Below are 8,220 nucleotides of genomic sequence, written 5' to 3'. Positions count from 1 at the left end.
AGGGTAACGGGCGTTGGGTAATTAGAGATAGGCCTATCACGAGAACCGCGCCAACCCGAGAACCGCGAAATCTAGTTGTATATAAGGCTAGAAAGGGTATGAGTTACTGTCAAATATTTATTTTGTAAATTTAGCAAATATGATAACACTAAAATAGTTTTCATTATTTTTATGTAATCTGATTGAAAATACACGTTACACTACTTGAATAATCTGGTGAAATTTGATTTAATAAAAAAGTAGTTTAATGTTAAAAATGAGAAATCATTTAAAATTATAAAATCAAAAGTTTCTTAAAATTGAGGCCAATTGGCAGTGCTTGAAATCTGATGGGCCCTCCATGCAATGGCATTTGTAGTATTTGCTGGCACACTTCTTTGACTGTCTTTTGGGGAACAGTCTGCCTGTGCTCACCCACTTTAATGTTGGACTACGTATTATGTTGTCAACAGGTCTGTGAGACCCTCCAACATTGAACGATGGGGGAGGGGTGGAATACAGGGCAGAGTCTGTACTTCAAACTCATGACAGACTCGTATCCCCTTCAAACAATTGGTATATTACACATTTGAATTGGGGTTTTTTCCCTACTGAATATAGCTTTTATAACTGTATAAAATACAGTGTTTGTACCATTTTGTACCATTTGCTGATAAATTTGAAAATGCATAATTTGACATTTGCATTTTGGGCCTTCAAAGTTTTAAGGCCAAGGGCTTCAAAGTTGCAGTGACATTTTGGCTCATTTTGAGAACTACCTATTGGTCATTAGATTTCGTTTTAGATTTCTACCTATAGATAATTGAGTAAGTTTACAGGTACAATTGTGTATGTCATGACTTGTGAGAAAAGAAATAAGCTGTTTGTATGTCTAATTACGAAGTTGTTCTGCTGTCTGTAAAAGTCATAATTTTTGTGCATGTAATTTTTCGCGCTTTACCGATTTTGAACTACATTGCTTGTTTTTAATTTCGTGATTTTGAGTTTTCTTACATAGACCTATACATTAAAAGAACATGGTCGTGTGTTTTTACTTTTGCGGTAGCTGCGTTGCGCGCAAAATGCACGAAAATTAATGTGCCACGAAAATTTCCACTTTTACAGTAATTCATAATTATTCCAATTTTCACACATATGTGGTCCACAAAATTCCAATTTCCACACTTATGTGGTCCACAGTGGGCTACTCCAGTTGAACTCCATACACCCACATGGATGACCATAATCTTTTGATCTTCCACTCAGAGAGTGTGAATTTCATATGGGGTTAACTGAATGTGTGTCTTCATATGAAATCTATACCACCTGTGTGGGAGATTAAGGTCATGTCATCCATGTATGGGTTTCAACTGGAATCAATGTTGGATTTACCTGGTATAGCAGTGCAAAATGCTCCCCAAATATGACAACCTGCTACGCAAAATTTAGCTTGAATAGCAATTTTTACAATGTAAACATAATGTCATAGGAACATCGCCTGTATGAAAAAAAATTCCAAGTAAATCCAACGCTGACTGGAATAGACCACTGTCCAAACCACAGGCAAGAAGAGGCAAACGTCATGCTCACTTAATTGATTTTGGGCCCAAAATTTTGAGTTGGGGTGGGTGTGTATAAAAGTTGCCCCTCCCCACACCCCAACATGAACTTGTACTTTTAAGTTGTAGTATGTATCTTGGTATACATTGTATATTACTTTGTCTCAACTCATCGAGTTCCTACACTCTGTCCCTATAAAGTGTTCATATAGACTCCACCATGTTTGTGTGTTGCTCATGGAGGGCAAATAGTGTACCTTTTGATTAATTTTCTATCAGGGGTGAAAACAAGCACTGACATAATTTCCTGAAAATGTGGACTTAACTTGCTTGGATCTTCCCTGTACATTAGGGAAGATTCAAGCAAAATTTCCTGAAATCAGAAAATTTCTTGAAGATTACATCTCTGTGCTATATGTAACCAGTAAACATTGATTCAAAGTGCATGTTGTTTGCATTCTGTGTGCAACATGTCGTGCAAAAAAGTGCACTAAATGCTGAGTGTTCAAGCCTTTGTAATGCTTACTTATTGTTCGATTTCTGGTTCTTGCTGAAAAACATGCAAGAGGTAACCACCATGAGCGACAAACCAAAATGGCAGATTTACCATAGCGTTACACACAGGGCAATTTTGACTCAGTATTGGGCTATTCCATTTAAAATCCACACTACCCCTGTGGATGATTTAACAAAAGTCTTCCACAGAGGGAGTATGACTTTCAAATAGAATAGACAGTTGGGTAACTTCCATTTGAAATGCTCACTCCAATTGTAGAAGATATAGGTAAAGCCATAATACAAGGGGTGTATGGGTTTCAAAATGACTAACCCTGACCAATTACATTTGAAAAACATACTCCCCCTGTGGAAGATATTTTCACAATCTTCCACAGGGGTAGTGTGGATTTCAACTGGAATAGCTCATTCTTTGGGTGTAATCTCTTTGGTCACAACCCTACACTTGTCATAACAAGAAAGAAATATTTAACTGTGGCTAGTGTCAAAATATGTTTAGGTACAGCACTAATTGGTATGTGTATAATCATAGATTAATACCACATAGATTGGAATATTCCATGACTGTGCCCTCTATTAAAGCGTACATGAATTCAGCTGACACCGGTACAGCGTTTGGATCCAGGGTTTGGACCTGGCTACATCACTCATCTGAGCATACACAGAGCGCTCAACTTATGCACATACTCTCTTTTGTATATGCTCGGGCTGAGTTCGCCGACACGCCAAACGTGTATATATAACATGTGTATATATATAGCCTATATATAAAAATTCAATTTTTATACGCTCTCACTTTTGGGATTGAGCACTTTATTCAAAAGATAGTCTAACTATGAGTAAAATGTTGTTATATATATATATATATATATATATATCTGCCGTCCAGTCCAGTTGATGCTCTTATCCGAGAAACCCGGGGAAGTACTCAAGTTTAGTTTGGGTAGGGGGATGTGCCTCCAAGATCTTCCAAGAAAATTGGACCCATTTCTATACCCAAATTGAAATTTAACACAATTTTGTGAAATGTTTACAAAATTGCAAAAAGAAATTGAATTTGGGCTCCAGTTCAGGGGAAATGGGGCATTTTTGGCAAAAAAATAAATAAAAACACCAACATTGATTAAATAGAGGCCCTCTTTATTCCAGAGGCCAAGAAATGAAACTTTTATCTGTGGCAGATCCCCTTATGGTCATTTGTACTGAGTACCTCTCCCCTTCATAAACCTAACAAGCATGCAAATATCGTTGCTGGGCAAGAAAAACCTTTGTAAATTTATGCTGTTCTTCATTTGGCAAAACAGAGAACAGTACAAAATGTCAAATTTGAAGGTATCACCATTTTGCAGGGGACACATAACTGCCTCACTATTCAAATATGTTGTTTTTTATTATTTATGTTAATTTGAAGTTCGGTGCAAAATTTGACATTTTGTACTGTTCTGTTTTTGCAAATAAGTAACAGTGAAAATTTACATAGGTTTTTGCTGCACTGCGACGATATGTAGTCTTTGCTGTACATATAACATTAATGAATAGTGTATTGTGTTTGTAAATAAAGTTACCAATATTGTATTGAATATAATAATAGTTTTGAATCATTTCATAGGATTGTTGTAAGGGAACCAATTGAGAGATCGGATAGCAACGTTTGCTCATTATTTTTTGTGGGACATGAGAGCATATCAGATACACCAAATTACATTCTGATTACGGGGAAAGTCCTAATATCAAAAGAATTTAGGTCTTTTGGGGACAAATGTATATGTTCAATACAAAAGGTAAAAATTTTCAAATGATGGATGGCTTTTCCTCCCAGCTATACACTTTAAGTACATATCATTAGGTTTATAAAGTTTACTTCGAGGACTGTTAAATATCAAAAATATAATTTTTGTCTCGCCTGATAAGGCAGGAGACTATATAATCACTTTTCCGTATGTGTGTATGTATGTGTGTGGGGGTGTGTGTGTGGATGTGACAAATTTGGTTAAAGTTTTGGTTAAAGTTTGCCTTCCGCCTATTTTCTTGGAGACTAGGGGTTGCACGTTCCTCAAACTTGGTGGGTGGGTGCATCTTGACCCGAGACAGAACCGGTTTGTATTGGTTAGTGGGTCAAGGTCACTGAGGTCATCTAGGGTCATCTGAGGTCAAATTAGTAAAACTGTCGTATGGGCATGAAACTTGGTGGGTGCAGTCAACATTTAAAGCCAAATTTGTGGAAGGTCATTTCAAGGTCACCAGGGGTCATCTGAGGTCAAATTAGTAAAAACTGTCGTATGGGCATGAAACTTGGTGGGTACAGTCAACATTTAAAGCCAAATTTTTGGAAGGTCATTTCGAGGTCACCAGGGGTCATCTGAGGTCAAATTAGTAAAACTGTCGGATGGGCATGAAACTTGGTGGGTACAGTCAACATTTAAAGCCAAATTTTTGGAAGGTCATTTCGGGGCCACCAGGGTCATCTGAGGTCAAATTAGTAAAAACTGTCATATGGGCATGAAACTTGGTGGGTACAGTCAACATTTAAAGCCAAATTTTTGGAAGGTCATTTTGCAAGGTCACCAGGGGTCATCTGAGGTCAAATTAGTAAAAACTGTCGGATGGGCATGAAACTTGGTGGGTACAGTCAACATTTAAAGCCAAATTTTTGGAAGGTCATTTCAAGGTCACCAGGGGTCATCTGAGGTCAAATTAGTAAAACCTGTCATATGGGCATGAAACTTGGTGGGTACAGTCAACATTTAAAGCCAAATTTTTGGAAGGTCATTTCTGGGTCACCAGGGGTCATCTGAGGTCAAATGAGTAAATACTGTCATATGGGCATGACACTTGGTGGGTACAGTCAACATTTAAAGCCAAATTTTGGGAAGGTCATTTCGAGTCCGCCAGGGTAATCTGAAGTCAAATTAGTAAAAACTGTTGCATGAGCATGACTCTTGGTGGGTACAGTCACCATCAGCCAGATAATCATGCCCAGCCGATAACCACCAAATTCATTTACCTCTACCAAAAGTAATTGCAAAAGCAGGCGGTCACGAAAGCAGGCGAGACTCGTGGTTCGAGAACCGCCTTGTTTAATAACTTGCCATAAAATTTGTATTATATTGCGAATTTCAAAAAAACAAAAAATTATTTGATATCATCAGGACATTCCTTGTATACAGAATGCAATTTGGTGTGTCACTCAAGTCCCACAATATATACTGTGCAAACATTGCTATCCGATTCCTTAAAAGATCAATGATGTCCTACAAATTAACTTATTTCACGGGGAAGGGAATGGGATTCCGTTCATAAAGATGGGTTAAATATTATGACTTGAATATTTCACAATTATGTTTTAGGCAGCAGGTCAGCCCTCTAATGAAACTATTTTGTGTTACAAGGCGTCATCATGCCGTCATGTCATCAATTTTTTGGTTTCTTTCCTGAGAGTATTTTAGTCAACAGATCACAAGTAGGGTATTTACTTTGGCTTGATTGGGATGTGCCTCTGAAAATTTTAAAGTGGACCCACCCCTATACCAATAAATTATTTTTTGTGAAAAATTACCCATCCATATACCAAAATTGGCCAAGAAAAAGGAATTTGAATAACTGAATGTCAAAGATTTATATCATGAAGAAAGAGGGAAAGAAATCCACAAAAAACATTCCCTTAATTTTGTATTTCAACTACGATTCAGTATAAATCTGGTCAAATGGGGCTAGTAGAAATAAGTCACACAACATTTAATTAATCATTATACCAAAGCTACCAGCCGCCAAATACGGGTAACCGCCTAGTACCAATTAACTTACCACATAGCAACAAAGATTTATCACACACATGACATGTACATGTACTTCATCTCATGAATACTTTATTTACTTTTTGACTGCATAACACATTGGGACATTCCAGTTGAAATCCATCCACCCCCTATGGAAGACATGACCTTAATCTTCCACACAGGGAGTGTGAATTACAAATGGGGTTACCTGAATAGGTTATGCCATTTGAAATCTACACCCCTGTGTGGGAGATTAAGGTCATGTATTACATAGGTGGTGTATGGATTTCAACTGGAATAGCCTATTTTCAGTACCAATCCTCTACATCAGTATGTGTCTGACAATATAGAATTCAAATTACCTATTCTGTAATCCTCAATGATTGATAACTGCATTTTTCAGAAAAATGTAAACATGTTTTGTTCCTGTGACTTCACTTGGATTTAATGAAACCATGAATAAATAAATTGCATTTTTACACTGACAGATTTATAAATCCAGTCATAAATACCAGAATTGTAATACGGGAAAAACTACATCAAAATAATATTGTATTACTAGTATCATTTTTCAAGATAAGAATCATTTTGTCAATGGTAAATGATGATTCCTTAGAATTTATGTTCCATAACTTCCGTAAAGGTTCGCCTAATAGCGCTATGGTCTCCCTTGACATAAATGGAATTTTGGACACAACCTAACAGTGCCCTCCCATAAAATTCCCACCAGCAAATAAGAGCATGGAACCATAATCCTTGTTGGGATTTCAGAGGAGAGGGAGCTTTCTATTTGTACATGAAATTTACCCCAAGGCAAAGGAGTCCATTAGGCAAATTTTTATGTTATTCTATGAAATGTGAGCTCAATTAGTTTTCATTAATAAACAAGACTACAACCATTTAAAATCCAGACTACCCCTGTGGAAGATTTTGGAAACAGGGGGTGTATGAATTTCAAATGGAATGAAGACATTAGCAGCCCCATTTCAAACTCCCCCCTCCTTCTGTGGAAGATTCAGGTTGAATGAGGGTGTATGAAATTCAAATGGAGCTGCCTAATATGTTCATTCCATTTGAAATTCATACTCCCCCTGTGAAAGATATATCCAAAATCTTCCACAAGGGGAATGTGGATTTTAAATGGAATGGCCCATTACGATCATTCAGTCCCACATTAAAATATCATGCAAATTACCCATGTAAAGTGGCAAGTTCTACAGAAATGTCTTGGTTGGGTTTTTTCAGCATAAAAAGGGTTGTTCCTGGTATTGTGGAAGATGGACATACTGCAAATTGAATTGGTGTTACTGTATTGCACAAAATTAGCCCCACCCCAAAATTAGACCCCTACAACCCCTTGCAGACTTTCCTTCCTAAATCCTACTTGATATGACCCATTCATATAGTAACCATGGTATCTTCCAAAAAATGTAAATTTTGGACTTTTGCCAGATCGTGTCACAAATAAACTGGGCTCAAAAAGAAACTTATAATTTTTTACATGGTCATATTTTGAAAATCTGTCTATCAAAATGAACCAAAATTACACACAGGATTACTTCAATACTCTACTCTAAATGACATGTCCATATGAAACGGTTACCTTACCGACTGGAAAATGCACTGGCATGGAACCGCTTGCTGTATCACATGTCACAGCCAACAAATTTTGGCAACATAAGACATGTGTAGAAGTCAAAACAAATGAAGGTATTTGTGAGAGACTGTTGGGGCGCACTGGGGCGTTAGGCCAAAAAAAAAAAAAAAGGTTTTTTTGGCCGTATGTGTCCCTGTTCGCCTATGTCTGGGTGTGTTTATGTTCGTTGGGTACGAACGTTATTTCACACTGCTGTTACAATTGCTTTACACACGCATCAAATAGGCTGTGACATGTGTATTTTGCTGTTGTGTCAGTTGGGCAACTGCTTTTTTACTGAATGCATTCAGAGTAGAGTACTGAAGTAATGTTGTGTGCAATTTTGGTTCATTTTGATGGAGAGGATTTTAAGATATGACCTTGTGAAAAGTTGTAAGTTTCTTTTTGAGTCCAGTTTAGGGGGCTATCATTTTCTTTGGAAGGGGGTTCCAAATTTACAAAAAGTTGGTGTAAATAAAATTGCGACCCCCTATTTCGGTAACAAAAATTTTATGACCCCCCACCACCGATACACCTTATCCCTAAACAGGCTAAAATTGTATTGAAATCAGTCTTTTTGAATAAAATAAGCACACTAACTATCTGTAGTCATCTTGTGACTCCCTACATTTTGGTCATCAAAAATTTTATGACCCCCCTATTTTTCTTTCCAAACATTTATGACCCCCCTGGTATATTTGGGACCCCCTCCTTCCAAAGAAAATGATAGACACCTTATGTCTCAAATCGTACT

Source organism: Amphiura filiformis, chromosome 14 (genome assembly GCF_039555335.1).
Source record: "Amphiura filiformis chromosome 14, Afil_fr2py, whole genome shotgun sequence".
Lineage (NCBI taxonomy): Eukaryota > Metazoa > Echinodermata > Ophiuroidea > Amphilepidida > Amphiuridae > Amphiura > Amphiura filiformis.
The sequence above is the reverse complement of the archived record's forward strand: the minus strand, read 5'-3'. Positions refer to the sequence as shown.